The sequence below is a fragment of the Lemur catta genome, chromosome 8 (genome assembly GCF_020740605.2).
Source record: "Lemur catta isolate mLemCat1 chromosome 8, mLemCat1.pri, whole genome shotgun sequence".
Lineage (NCBI taxonomy): Eukaryota > Metazoa > Chordata > Mammalia > Primates > Lemuridae > Lemur > Lemur catta.
This window is the reverse complement of record NC_059135.1, coordinates 85,742,896-85,756,648: the sequence shown is the minus strand read 5'-3', so window position 1 is coordinate 85,756,648 and position 13,753 is coordinate 85,742,896. Positions and strand designations below refer to the sequence as shown.

Sequence of the window (13,753 nt, the reverse complement as noted above, 5' to 3'; positions counted from 1 at the left end):
ACTTGTACCAAGGATTTGGTGTGTTAGTGGGCATTCCTAATATTCTGGCCTTCAGCTTCTTCTATCTGTTCCTTCTGTGCTGCTTTTTCTAGTGCCAAAAGCTTGTTATCAAGGTGTCATCTCAATTTTAAATTATCTTATGATTTATTTTCCCATTTTTAAGAGTAATACAGAAGACCACAACCAAACAACCAAAATAAAAAGAAAAACTCGGTTTATTTGAACAAGTGAAAACAAAAACTTAACCTTGGTCTCCTGTCATGAGAATTGTCAAAGCACTTTCTTTTGCCTGTAGATGTCCGGGTGGCCAAGTGCTATTCTTTGTTTTTAATAACAGAAATTTATTTTCTCACAATTCTGGAGCCTGAGAAGTCCAAGATCAAGGTGCTGGCCAGTTTGGTTTCCTATAAGGGCTCTCTTGTTGGCCTGCAGGCAGAAACTCGCTGTGTTTTCGTGTGGCCTTTCTTCAGTGTGTGCGCATGGAGGGAGAGAGATTGCTTTTCTTCCTCTCTTTATAAAGCCATGTGAAGACATACTTTCATACCGTATCTAAAAACTCGGCTATCTCAAGACTACAAAGATTTTCTCTTGTGTTTGCTTATATAAGTTTTGTTACAGTTTTAGGTTTTGTATTTACATGTATTAAGCGCCTTTTGGGTAATTTTTGAGTATGGTATAATGTATAGACCAAAGTCTACTTTTCTGCTTTTGGATATCCAATTGTTCTATCACCATTTCTTGAAGACACTCTTATTTTCTACTAAGTTGCCTTGCCCCTGAGCCTATCTTTATGCTAATACTATGTTGTCTGGATTAATATATCTTTATAATAAGTCTTTTTTAATTTCACAGTATTACAGGGGTACAAATGTTTTTGGTGATATGGATTGATTGCTTTTGTAATGCTTGAGTTAGGGTTATAAGTGTGCCCATCTGCCAGATAATGTTCATTGTACCTGTTAGGTAGGTTTTTCCCCATCCCCTCCTCCCCACTCCCCCCTGCTTGATTTCCACTGAGTTTTACTTCTCTCTGTGCACATGTGTGCTCATCAGCTAGTTCCAATGTAATAGCAAGTACATGTGGTATGTATTTTTCTATTCTGTAGATACTTGACTTAGGAGAATGGTCTCCAGTTCCATCTAAATTGTTGCAAAAAGCATTAATTCACCCTTCTTCGTGGCTGATTAGTACTCCATGGTATACATATACCACATTTTGTTAATCCACTCATGAATTGATGGGCGCTTGGGTTGATTCCACATCTTTGCAATTGTGAATTGTCCTGTAGTAAACATTTGAATGCAGGTGCCTTTTTGATAAAATAACTTCTTTTCCTTTGGGTAAATACCCAATAGTGGGATTGCTGGATCAAATGATAGGTCTTACTTTTAGTTTTTTGAAGAATTTCCATACTGTTTTCCATAGAGGTTGTACTATTAATAATTTGCAGTCCCACCAAGAGTTCCTTTCTCTCTATATCCACATTGGCATCTGTTGTTTCAGGACTTTTTAATGAAAGCCATCCTAACTGGGGTAAGATGATATCTCATTGTGGTTTTAATTTGTATTTCCATGATGATTAGTGATTTGAGCATTTCTTCATATGTTTATTGGCCATTTGTCTATCTTCTTTTGAAGAGCTTCTGTTCATGTCTTTTGCCCACTTTTTAATGTTTGTTTGTTTTTTTTTTCTTATTTGCTTGAGTTCTTTGTAGATTCTGGTTATTAGCCCTTTATTGGACGTCAACAAAGTCTTGGGTCACAAAATCAAGGTACACAAATCAGTAGCATTCCTATACACCAATAACAGTCAAGCTGAGAGTCAAATCAAAGACTCAATACCATTCACAATAGCTACAAAAAAATAAAGTACCTGGGAATATACTTACCCAAGGAGATGAAAGATCTCTACAAGGAGAACTACAAAACACTGACACAAGAAATCACAGATCACACAGACAAATGGAAGGAAAAACATCCCATGCTCATGATAGGTAGAATCAGCATCAGTAAAATGGCCATACTGCCCCAGGTAATTGACAGATTCATGCAATTCCTATTGAAATACCAATGTCATATTGTACAGATCTAGAAAAAATAATTCTATGCTGCATGTGGAACCAGAAAAGAGCCTGAATAGCCAAAGCAACCTTAAGCAAAAAGAACAAATCTGGAGACATCATCACATTACCAGACTTCAAACTATACTACAAGGCTTTGGCAACCAAAACAGCATGGTGTTTGGCACAAAATAGAGACATAGACCAATGGAACAGCAGAAAACCCAGGTATAAGACCATCCACATACAGCCAACTGATCTTTGACAAAGCAGACAACAAATATGTTACTACACTGGTGAAAAGAAGCTCTATTCGATAAATGGTGCCAGGAAAATTGGATAGCCACATGCAGAAGAATGAAGCAGGATCCATATCTCTCACCACTCAAAAAAATTAATTCAAGATGGATAAAGGACTTAAACGTAAGGCATGAAACTATAAGAATTCTAGAAGAAAATGTTGGAAACACTCTTCTATATTGTCCTAGGGAAAGAATTTCTGAAGAAGATCCCAATGGCAATCAAGATGACAACAAAAATAAGTAAACTGGACTTGATTAAATTAAAAAGCTTCTGCACAGCTAGGGACATAATTAACAGAGCAAATAGATAACCAAGTACTATTCTTTACCAACAGCTGCACGAGGCTTGTGGCAAGTGATTCAAAAGAGAGGGCATTGTGTGATATGAAGAGAATGCACCTATTTTTTGGAAATTTATACAATCAAAATATCCTAGAGATACAGTCAGCCTTTTCTTATAGTTATTAATTCCACATTTCCTACTTTTTTCTTCTTTTGCAAGGAAGAAATACAAATACAGACACACAGACCCCCCTAAATATATTTTTCCTGTAAGAAAATTCCTGCCTGGGTTTGGTAAGAACAGGCAGAAATGTATGAATGTGTTTAACACTCAACCCTATTTTAGAAGAAAAATGGAACCACTCTTTGTTTGAGGAATTGAAGTACGAGATGTGTACTCCATGTTCCAGGGACATATTGCTGTTACAATGAAGATAGCTGTGTGGTAACACTCTTTCCTTCTAGCAGTAAATTGCATATGAGAAGAGGGAAAGGTAGAAAAAGCTCTCCCCTATCTTGTTTATTGAAAAGAATAGTTATAAAAACCACGTTAGGCCCCCAACTTGAGAGTATGATGTAGTTTTGCAAGTATCTTGAATTTTTAATATCTGCCACCTATATCTCAGAATATTTTCTTAAATCAAAATTGAAAACTGAGGATGTCTCAAAATGTCAGTATTGTATCTTATTTTTAAAAATATGTACAGAAACATTTTTCTGGAAATATACCAGTATAGCTTCTTTTTAGGTTTTGATGTATAAAACTTGCAATTTAGTGATTGTTGTGCCCATTTGTTGTGTGTATGTGTATAAAATACTCACATGGAATATTTTGTTCCTTACATTGTTACTTAAAACACTGAAGAACGTTTTGTTGCAGAAGAAATAACAAAAATTAAGTAGAAACTTACAGAAAATGGCATTCACGTAGAGATGAATACGTATAGATGTATGCACTAAAGAGAGCTCTGATTATCCAAACCATGTTACAAACTCAGTTTTATCTTCCAGTCTCAGAGCTATTAAAGTATTTATAGTATATGCTATGGTGCTATCATATTCATTTGAAAAGATTTAGACTTTTCTTCCTTCCATAAATCCAAAGCATGGTAATCACTGACTGTACCTCACACCCCACCTAGTATGGTGACAGGAGATTAACCAGGGATAGGCGAGACAGGCACAGAGAACACAGGGACAATAGGACAAGTATATTGCACACATAGATTCCATGATGGAATGAGAGTGTGTGTATGTGTGGGATGCGTCATTGTGGTGCAGGCAATCTTTCTCATGGCTTTGTCTCCTTCACCATCCCACATTCTACTTTGGAGGTTGCCCCAAGAATGAAGGAGGCCATAAGTGTGCACCAGGTGCAGTACCTGGCACAGAAAGAGTGACTCAGTTGTTAGAAGGTGTTTTTCTGACTCTTTTTTGAGTGAGGAGACAAAGACTCCTGAAGGTTAAGTAATGTGCTCAGGTTATGCGATTTAAAAGGTAGAGAGATAATCCCACCTGAGATCTTTTAGATGCCAAAGCCCTTGCCTTTTCCAGGACTTGGTCTTTATTCACGTTTTCTGCATTTTCCATTGCTGAGGTTGAATGTGATCAGGGACCTGAAAAGACGAGGACTTGCGAGTGCTGCTCCTTGGTACATTTCAGTGTCAGTTCGGGGGCAGGCTGCTCCCTAATGAGGAGGGATCTTGCATGGTGGCCAGTGGGGGAAGATAGTGTTTTAGGAGAGGATTGATCTACTATTTGGAGTTTAGAGAGGACAGATTTTTTTTTTTGTAGCTTTATAACTTTAGAGGGTGACGCAAGGGCATTTTGCAACTGCATTTGAAAATTTGAAAAGATTTACCAATTACTTACAAAGTAGGCGCCAATGAGAGTTTAATTAAATGAAAATGAGAGTTAAAGAGACTATTTAAGAAAGGCATTAGAAGCTGCTATTAACCAAAAAGGGAGTTGAGCATTCATAATTGGTTTTAAAGATCCTGTGTCAGAAAAATAGCCCTGACTTCCTAACCAGTGAAGGAGTTTTTAACTTCTGGGCCCATTTACAATGTTAGAACTCTATTCAGCTATAAAGATTTATGCAGTAGTATCTTTTAAATTACATATGGTCACATTTTTATCCTCAAAATGTTGCTTTCACTCCCTTTTTTGCTTGGATTTCACCTTTTCTTTCAGCATGTTTCTTCTCGGAGACCATCAGTTACATCCCCACAGCCATTGTACAAGAAACTGCACACGTATACGTAGTGGCCTTCCTGTTCCTGCAGTGATGACAGTGACAGATAGTGTCCTACGTCTGTAGCGTGCAGTGCCTGCTTACCTTCCCAGCCATGTTTCTCACTCCCCGGGCCTGAGTCTCCGCTTTGGCCATATTAGCTCCCTCTGCTCCCCCACATCCTGTTAGACATAGACAGTTGATGGGTTATTCTTACCCACTGGGGGTAGATGACAAAACAGTCTAATTGTTGAAACATGAGAGAAAATCTGTGTTCTGTCGCTGGCCTTTCCTTTTCTGCAGTGTTATTCCACGTTATTTCACCACTGACTCTTGGTTCCCAGGGGGGACTGCCCGTTAGAATCACCTGAGGTTGGGTGGGCAGCATAAAAAAGGGGCAGTGATCGAACCATTCCCCAGACCATTTTATCAGAATGTCTGGAGAGGTGAGGTATGTGTTGAAAAGCTCCAAGCAATTTTACAATGTGCAGATGGGGTTAAGGATGGCTAACTTATCCTGTGACCTTGGCCAAGTTAATCTCTCTGGGCTTCAGTGTCTTCTACTGTAGAATTGGGAGATAATGGTATTTACCTCTTAGGGCTATTGTGAGGGTAAATCGAGATAATCTGAGTGCGTAAGGTTAGAGCAAGTGTTCCTAGGGGAGGCTCAGTCTGTGCTGGATGCCGTCATTATCACTGCTGGTCCTCTACATGCTTATCTTCCCCTTTGTCTCCTGTCTCCTCCTACTTTAGAGCTCAACTCAAATCCCACTTGTCCCATGATTATTTCAGGTACAAGCTAAGCTGCTACAAAAAGAAGTCTCTTTTTGTAGACACTTTTCAAAATACAGTGTTTAAGTGAGATGAGGGTGGTTTCTGTCATGTGATCATCCTGCAATGAGCAGTCCAGGCTCACAGCGTGGCTCCTCTCCACACTGCCCTTCAGGATTCCAGATCCTTCCCATTTTCTTTGGTCGTTGCACGTTCATCTTCTAGCCCATGGGAAGTGCGGAGAAGAGAGAGGGGTGTCAGAGCTATAGACTCAGGTAGGCAAGATTGTCCTGAAATTGGAGAGCACCTGGAATTTCCTCTCATCTCCCCTTGACCTGAGTTTAGTTACACAGTTGCATCTAGCTGCATGAGAAGCCCTGGCTGAGTGACCAGGTGCTCAGCTAGAGACTTACTATTGTGGAATGAAGGGAGGTTGGATGTGGGGGAACAGCACATGGCCTGCCAAATCCTGGATGCCTCCTGATCCCTCTGGGCCCCTGCAGTCTGCTGCTTCCTCCGTCCCATTCCATTCATTGTTGTCTGTGTTGCATGTCTTTTATTCTATATTGCACTGGGTGGTGAACAAGTTTTGTGTTTCTAAGTATATTCAAGGCTCACTCAAGGTAGAGATTGCTTTGTGTTTGTATGCTTCTCACGAAGGTACTAAAATCATTGCAGATGCTCATTTAGGTGCAGTATTTGTTTTGGGGGTTTTGTAACAGCTTTATTGAGTTATGGTTCACATACCATACAATTCACCCTTTTAAAGTGTCTGATTCAAAGGCTTTGGGTATATTCAGAGTTATGCAACCATCACCACAATCGATCAGTTTTAGAACATTTTCATTACCTTAAAAAGAAACCCCATATCACCTACTCCCCTCCACCCCAACCCGAAACAGCCACCAATCTACTTTCTGTCTCTGTGGATTTGCCTGGACATTTCGTACAAATGGAATTGTACAATAGTGGCTGCTTTCCCCTAGCATAATGTTGATAAGGTTCATCCACGTAGCACTTCATTCCTTTTTATGGCTGAATAATATTTCATTTTATGGAGAAACCACATTTGGTCTGTTCATTGGATGATGGAAATTTGGGTTGTTTCCAACTTTTGGCTACCATGAACACTTGTGTATATGTTTTTGTGTAGATGTATGTTTTCATTCTTCTGTAATATGTACTAAGGAGTCTAATTGCTTGGTCAAATGATATCTCTGTTTAAGCAACTGCTAGTCTGTTTTCCAAAGCAGCTGCACCATTTGACATTCCTACCCAGTGGTGTTTGAGAGTTCTGATTTCTTTACATTTTTACCGATACTTGTTATCTGAATTTTTTATTATACCTGCTTTAGTTGCTATGAAAGTTGTATCTCACTGTGCTTTTGATTTCCATTTCCCTGATGATTAATGATGATAAGCTTTTCTTCCCATATTACTTGCAGTTATTTAACCCCAACTGTGTTCTGCCTACCATGTGTATGTGTCCTAGGTGTGCGATAACCTACCTTGTCTCTAGCTGAACATTCCTAGTAGCTTGGAGCTTATGAGAATACAGAGGGTGGTGTGTGTGTGATACTGTGTCTGTATAACATTCTTATATACCTGTCCGTCATATTAAGAATCTAGGTTCTAAGTGTTCTTCTTAATACTATTTTACCAACAAAAGGGAAAAACCTAACTAATGCTTGCTTAAAAGCTTAATTAGGCCCCTAGTCCTGCAAAAAAAAAAATAAATGACAGCAGGCATAACAAGGGGGGAAGGTATAAATAATCCAGGGTTATTTGACTTAACTGTGATTTTAAATTTTATGACATTGGTTCTAACTGGCAGTTCATTGTCATCACAACTCCATTCTTTTTAAGTGTTCCATTCTTGAAAAGTTGTGCACAATTGAGAAACCATATACATTAAATATGATTTTCTTTCTGACTTCCATTATGTCCATAGCATTGGTACACAGGCAATACCGTAGCTCCTGGTTTTTATATAGCAAGTCCATAAAGCCCTTGGAGGTGCTTTTTACGAGGGGAAGAAGAATTTGTCATTTTATTCCTCAGCTTTTTTTCTTCAGATTTTCCATGCAGAACATGAAGATGGTGGTGTGGTTTTTAATACCTAAACACAGTGTAAATAATCTTGACTCAGAAGGCAAAGGCCTGAGTTGGACATGCAGAGTGCCCTGCACATGGAAGGTGCTTAATGGAATTTTGTTTAGTTGATGAATGAGGAAGGCACGTCTTCTCTCTAGACCTCATTGTTATGAGTCAGGAAAAGTGGAGGGTGGACTAACATAGTTTCAGAAGTCCCTTGCAGCTCTAAAATTCTTTTGTGCAATGATTGCAGTTTCAACTTATGAGTTAAAAAATAAAACAAAAGCAAAATGCAAACAAGTCTTTTCAAAAGGCCCAGCATACACATCAAGGGGTGTGTGGATGGGTCTTGCCTTATCGATATCTTGGCTTCTGAGGTCCTTTGTTTGGGCAGGGAGCTCCCTATTACTATGGGGCCTTGGGCCTGGAATATGTGTACATGACTCAGTTATAGAAATTAAATCACTTTTTTCACGGTGCAAAAGTGAAGCAGCCAGCCCTAAATGAATATTTGCCAAGCTGAGAATGACTGATGAGGTCAGTTTACATGGGAGACTGTATTTCACCATGGGACCATGGCTGGTTTCCGTCTGATATATTGCTGTCCATTCCGGAGGCCAAGTCAGCTGGCGGAGGTCCTGGCAAGAGCTGGGTCTCTAAGCCAAACAGGGAGGTTGGGTTGGTTTCCAGCTGTTGCCAAGTGGCCAGGGCAGTGGCACGGTCACGTGGATGCGCTTTGCAGGGGCCATCTGATAAGCGCAGCTGCTTGTTCATATCAGATGTGCCGGCAGAAACGCTACCTTGTCCTACACACAAAACAAGATCGCTGGAGACCCTTTATCTACTGAGAGCAAATATGTAGGGGGTGTCGTTAGGCTGAATGAAGATTATTATCTTGGCTGTTGGCAAAGAAACTGGACGAAGAGATTGAACTCAGTTTCCTGAAACTTCCTGAGTGGACGGATAGGCGTGTTCTTTGAGGTTTCTGAGAGTTTTTAATAAATGCACTTTTTCTTCTATTTTTTTTCCTACCCTTTAAAATTGCAATGGTGAAGGACTTAGGCCCTCTTAATCTATCAGGTGCCTGTTCATTTCGAGATGAAAAGTAATTGCACTGTGTTCTTTCTATACATTGTTAAAAAAGTGCCATCTCAAACGCTCGTCATCTTTGTTGTAATTAATATACAGAAAAGCGAGCCTTGACGAAACAGACTCTTCTTGGTATGGTCACCTTTCGCTCTGAAAGCGCTGTCTTGTGTGGGGCTCGCTTGCAAACACCCATCTCTTTCTCTTCCTGTCCCCTCCCCTTCTTTCCACCTCCCCAGTGTACCATCACCACGCGGGAGCAGATAGTCGAGTTTCTTACACGTGGTGCCAGCTGTATGCATTGACAGAACTGAGGCTGACCTGACTTCCAGCCTCTTTCATTTGTTTTGGAGACTCTTTTTGTATTTCCAGATCTCTTTTGTTCAGCAGCGAGGAAGGCTTATCATTAACTTCAAATAAGTGTGTAGAGAGTCAGTGTTGTATGATGCTGCCTGCTTGATAGTTGATGGTGCTTTAAAAAAAGAACACGTGACAGCATCTTTATGTCGTATAGATATCGACCTGGGCAGTTGGAAGATGAAGGCCTTGTATGGTGTGTCATGTACTTTGCATTTGGTTTGTACTAGCAGCGGATGGCTCACCTGTGATTCGGCAAGACTGTATCTCACTCTACCCTAAGACGCCCTTTGTGAATACCAATAAAACATGACTGTCAGTAACTCTCATGGGGGCCAGGCCACGTCCCCTCTCCCAGTATCAGAAGTGATGCTTCTCCCACCTCTACCCCTTCCTGCTGTCTCCCCCGTGTCCACCCCGGACTCCCTGGGCTGGGTGGGGAGTGCAGTCCAGAGCTCAGAGTTCCCGGGTCAGTGACTCCGAGTGAGACTCTCCCACCCCCTTTTTCTGTGGCACTTTGGCTCCTCTTCCAGTCTCTGGAACTTGGACTCTGCATTCCTTTGTTACGTTTGTTTATTCCATTGTTTGAAAAAACACTGCGGTGTCCCTAGTGTGTCGGGCACATGTTCAGTCTGGGCCACAGCACGAGGTGGTTGTCATGCCTTCCAGGAGCGCCGTGGGGTGCAGGCGGCCTCGGGTGCCCCATTCACTGTTGTGTGTGGCCCCCCTCCTGCGTGTGTCAGCCGCGGCAGGCGCCCAGTGACAGTGGGCCGCGTTGGGAGGTCGGTGCTGAGGATTTTGAAGGTTCTCCTTTCCAGACTATCAGATGAGGTAACCATCCTCCTTTCTCGGAAATGCGATGATGTATGTGACAGCCCTATAAGAAAGGCAAGTGACATAGCAAGCCAAGTTGTTACCTTCTATCCACTGCTTTTCCTGTCCTGTGTCACCCTGTTGCTGTTCCCACTGTCCCTTTGAGACCATCCTACCATTTCCTCCTGCCCTGCCGCTCCCTCTTTCCTTCCTTCCTCAGAGGCTGCGGAAAACAAGAGTAAAGAAAAAATCTGCCTGGTTCTGTATCTCTCTGTCCCTGTGGCTTCTCAGGACACATCTGAAATGTCGCTGTCTCTTTATATATGTGTCTCTCTCACTATATTGGGAGACTGTTGGGACTGTCGGGGCAAATCTGGCTCCACACTTGACAGAAGCACCCTGGGTGTGTGTGTGTGTGTGTGTGTGTGTGTGTGTGTGTGTGTGTGTGTGTGTGTGTGTGTGTGTGTGACGTCTTGTGCCACTTTGGCATGTACGTGTTCTTGAATCTCAAGCATTTTTGATGGCAGGAAAAGCGTGTGTTCTCTTAGACTAAACCCAGTGTTTTAGAGCACCTACTACAAGTGACTGATGAAATCACAGAATTTTCACACCTATGTAATCTGCCTTTTAGGTGGACACCGGGTTGCCAAAGCCATAGAAGCACACAGAGGTGTGGGAAGACATTGCAGCTTGGGCTGGTGTAAGAAAAAGGGATGAAACTGAATCCTAAATAGTGATAAGAACCGAGCTTCGTTGCTTACATTAAATCTTTATTTTTCCCTTGCCCTTTCACCATATAACAAAATGAACATGGAGGAGCGCTTGGGATAAACAGCAGAGAGAACATCTACTAACATACCTCAGTGTACTCTTTCTCCCTCTTTTGAAGGGACCTTGTGTATGATCTCAGTCTCCCCTGAAAAGCGGTAACATTAGCCTTTTTTGGCCTGAATTTTTGTTTCTTACCAAACTTAGATTGCAGGCTTTTCTACGGGTAGAAAAGTCCTCCATGGACACGCAATAATGAAAACACTTGAGTTTTTGTGTTGTGATGAAAAGAGAATGAGGAGCTGTCCCCTGAGAAGGAGCTGAAAATCCTCCTGAGCTGTGCGGTGACAGGTCTTGCTCAGGCTATTCCTGGCCAGATTCAGGGGACTGCCCTGCCCCATGCTTGGAAGGTGGGGACTTCGTGTTCCTCCCAATCGCAGATTCCTCCCTCCCCAGAGCCTTGAGCGCCCTTAAACCAAAGCTTTCGGAAGCCCATTGTCTACTCAGGCCCATCCCTGTGAAACTGAATAATGGAGAGAACATTCATCTGTAAGATGGTGGAATTGCAGAAAAGACCTCGTTGGATTCGCTGACAAACTGCCAGTCCAAGGAAGAGTCAAAACCCTGGCCCAGCTCGTCTAGTTTGCCCTGAGCCGGGGAGTCAGGCCCACGGGGCACACAGGAATGTGCCTTGTTTTATTCAGTCAAGAAGCACTTACTGGGAGCCCAGTTGGTCCAGCAAGAAGACAACCCTCCCACAGGTTCCTCACACCCTAGGAGGAGAGAGAGACAGACGTGAGGGAAGATAATGGGAGTGCTTGCTGCGGTAGGACAGAGGCGAGCTGGAGGCCAGAGCAATGCCAAGCCCTGGCTGGGCGTGGGGAGGAAGAAGGAAGGACTGCCGCTCCAGGGAAAGCCTCACAGGAAGGGAAGGGGCTTCAGCTGGGCAGAGGAAGGCCTGCAGGGGGCCTGGGAAGAAGTCAGTTCAGCAGGGTTTTGCAGAAGTGGGGGGCCTCGTTGGGGGAATCTCCTAGCGTATCAGACACAGTGTCTGTCCCCGTTTCTTTTGGAGCACAGCCCCGCCCAGTTGTCCGCTTGTTCTCTGTGGCTGTTTTCTCACAACAGCAGAGTTGAGTAGCTGCAGCAGAGACTGTGTGGTCCACAGAGCCTAAAATACTTACTGTCTGGTCTTTTACAAAAAAAGTTGGCCGATCCTTGATACGTTTTTATCCTTGCAACTGAATGAAGAAGACCCGTGGCCTGGGCAGAGGGGCTTCGCATGCAGCCTCCACCCCCCAAGTCCAAGTCTTCACCCCACACCACCTACTCAGTAGCCTCAAGTGTCTGTAGCTTCTGGCTCCAAATACTCTAGAAATAGAATAGTATCTGTGGTGTAAAAGGGGCACCTCCCCTCCCAAGTGTCCCCTAAAACGTGTGATTACCCCAACCGTAGCCTGTCGTAGGCTGTGCTTAAGTTCATGGAACCTCTGCTGCTTTTTTGCTTGGCAAGTGTTGCCCGGCAAGGTCAGAATTGAAACCAGCGATAGGAGGAGTAGCCATTGAAACGCCCTCTCTCTTCCCTGGTGAGACAGTACATTTGCTGGGCTTCTGGACCCGGCATGTGGGAGGAGGGGAGCTGTAGCCACCACCCTGAGCCCGCATCTATTTTAAAAACACAAAATGTGTTTCCAGCCACTGTGCATTTGAAGTGTTGCTTTCCCAGATGTAGCAAGTGAAGGTTAGAGGAATGACACAGCAAATGCCAACGTACAAGCACCCGCTGTGGTCCGCGGCATCTGCCATGGGGAGTGTGAGACTAGGCTCTTTATGAACATTAACTTATTTAAAGAGCTGCGTGAAACAGAGGCGCGGCCATTCCCATTTTACAGATCAATGAAACAGGCTCTGACAGGCTGAGTAACCCCCGTTCTAACTACGAAATGACACTGCTTCCAGCCACGAGAAGGAATATATTGATTTTTATGCTCTAGTTATTCTTAGCAAGTAGGAGGCTCATTGAAAACACTGAATTACGAGGTCAAGAATTTCCATTACCGACTGTCAAAGGAACTGGTTTCCAAGGGGCAAGTAAAGTCCTCCTCGGCACCAACTTCTGTTTAAATCCCCCTGTCAAATAATATTACAGTTTGGGATCTAATGTCTGATTAGTACTTGGTATAGAAAACTGTCAGCAGGAAATAATGATGAAATTTTCCAAACATTTCTGGAAAAGAGAAGCATGTAGGTTCAGGGTTACCCTGTTTTCCAACTGCAATGATCGGTCCTACACACAAATCTGATCACAGCCACCCCCTCTCTCAAACTTGCCATTGTTCCGCCGTGTCTTTAGGATAAAGAATCAAAGTCCTCCCCCGGCTGAGGCCTTTGCTGTTGAGAACTTGCCTGTGTCTCTGACCTCTCAGCACCTCACGCTTCTTTATTCCAGCCAGAGTCTGTCCCTGTGTTCAAGAGCAGCTCTGCCCTTGAAACACCTTCAGATGGTCCCTTTGTCCAGCTCCTCCTCCGTCTTCACATCTCAGATAAGATGCTGCTGCGTCCAGGAGCTGCCTCCCACCCTCAGAGGCTGGGCCGAGTGACCTTCCCGGTCTGGCCCTGACGTTGTTGTCTGTTGCTCTGTTCAGTTGTTAGTCTGTTGTCGTCCATCACACCATAAGCTTTTGAAGGCCTCTGTTTTAGTTTCGACTCTGAAGTTACGAGGAATAGGAACCTCCTCTAGCTAGCTAATATAAAGGGAGTTTGTTGGGAGGAGCTATTTAAGGAGTAAGGAGAGATCTTGGTGGAAATCTAAAAGCCAGGTCTGTGAGGAGCTGTAGGTCATGGAGCTGGAGCTCCTCGGGATGGCACAGATGTGTCCGTGTCCACCTCTGTCCACAGCTCTGTTGGTCTGTTTGTCCCTGCTGCCTTCAGCTTACACACATCACAACGTCTGCGTGTGGCCTCAGCTTACCTGCACAGCCCAGAGTGG

At 43.2% G+C, this 13,753-nt stretch overlaps 1 protein-coding gene across 2 annotated transcripts in view; it reads left to right on the top strand.

The window, feature by feature from the left end:
* Window positions 1–13,753, top strand: part of MGAT5 (alpha-1,6-mannosylglycoprotein 6-beta-N-acetylglucosaminyltransferase) — a 315,360-nt gene that overhangs the window by 171,344 nt on the left and 130,263 nt on the right. The window lies entirely within an intron of this gene.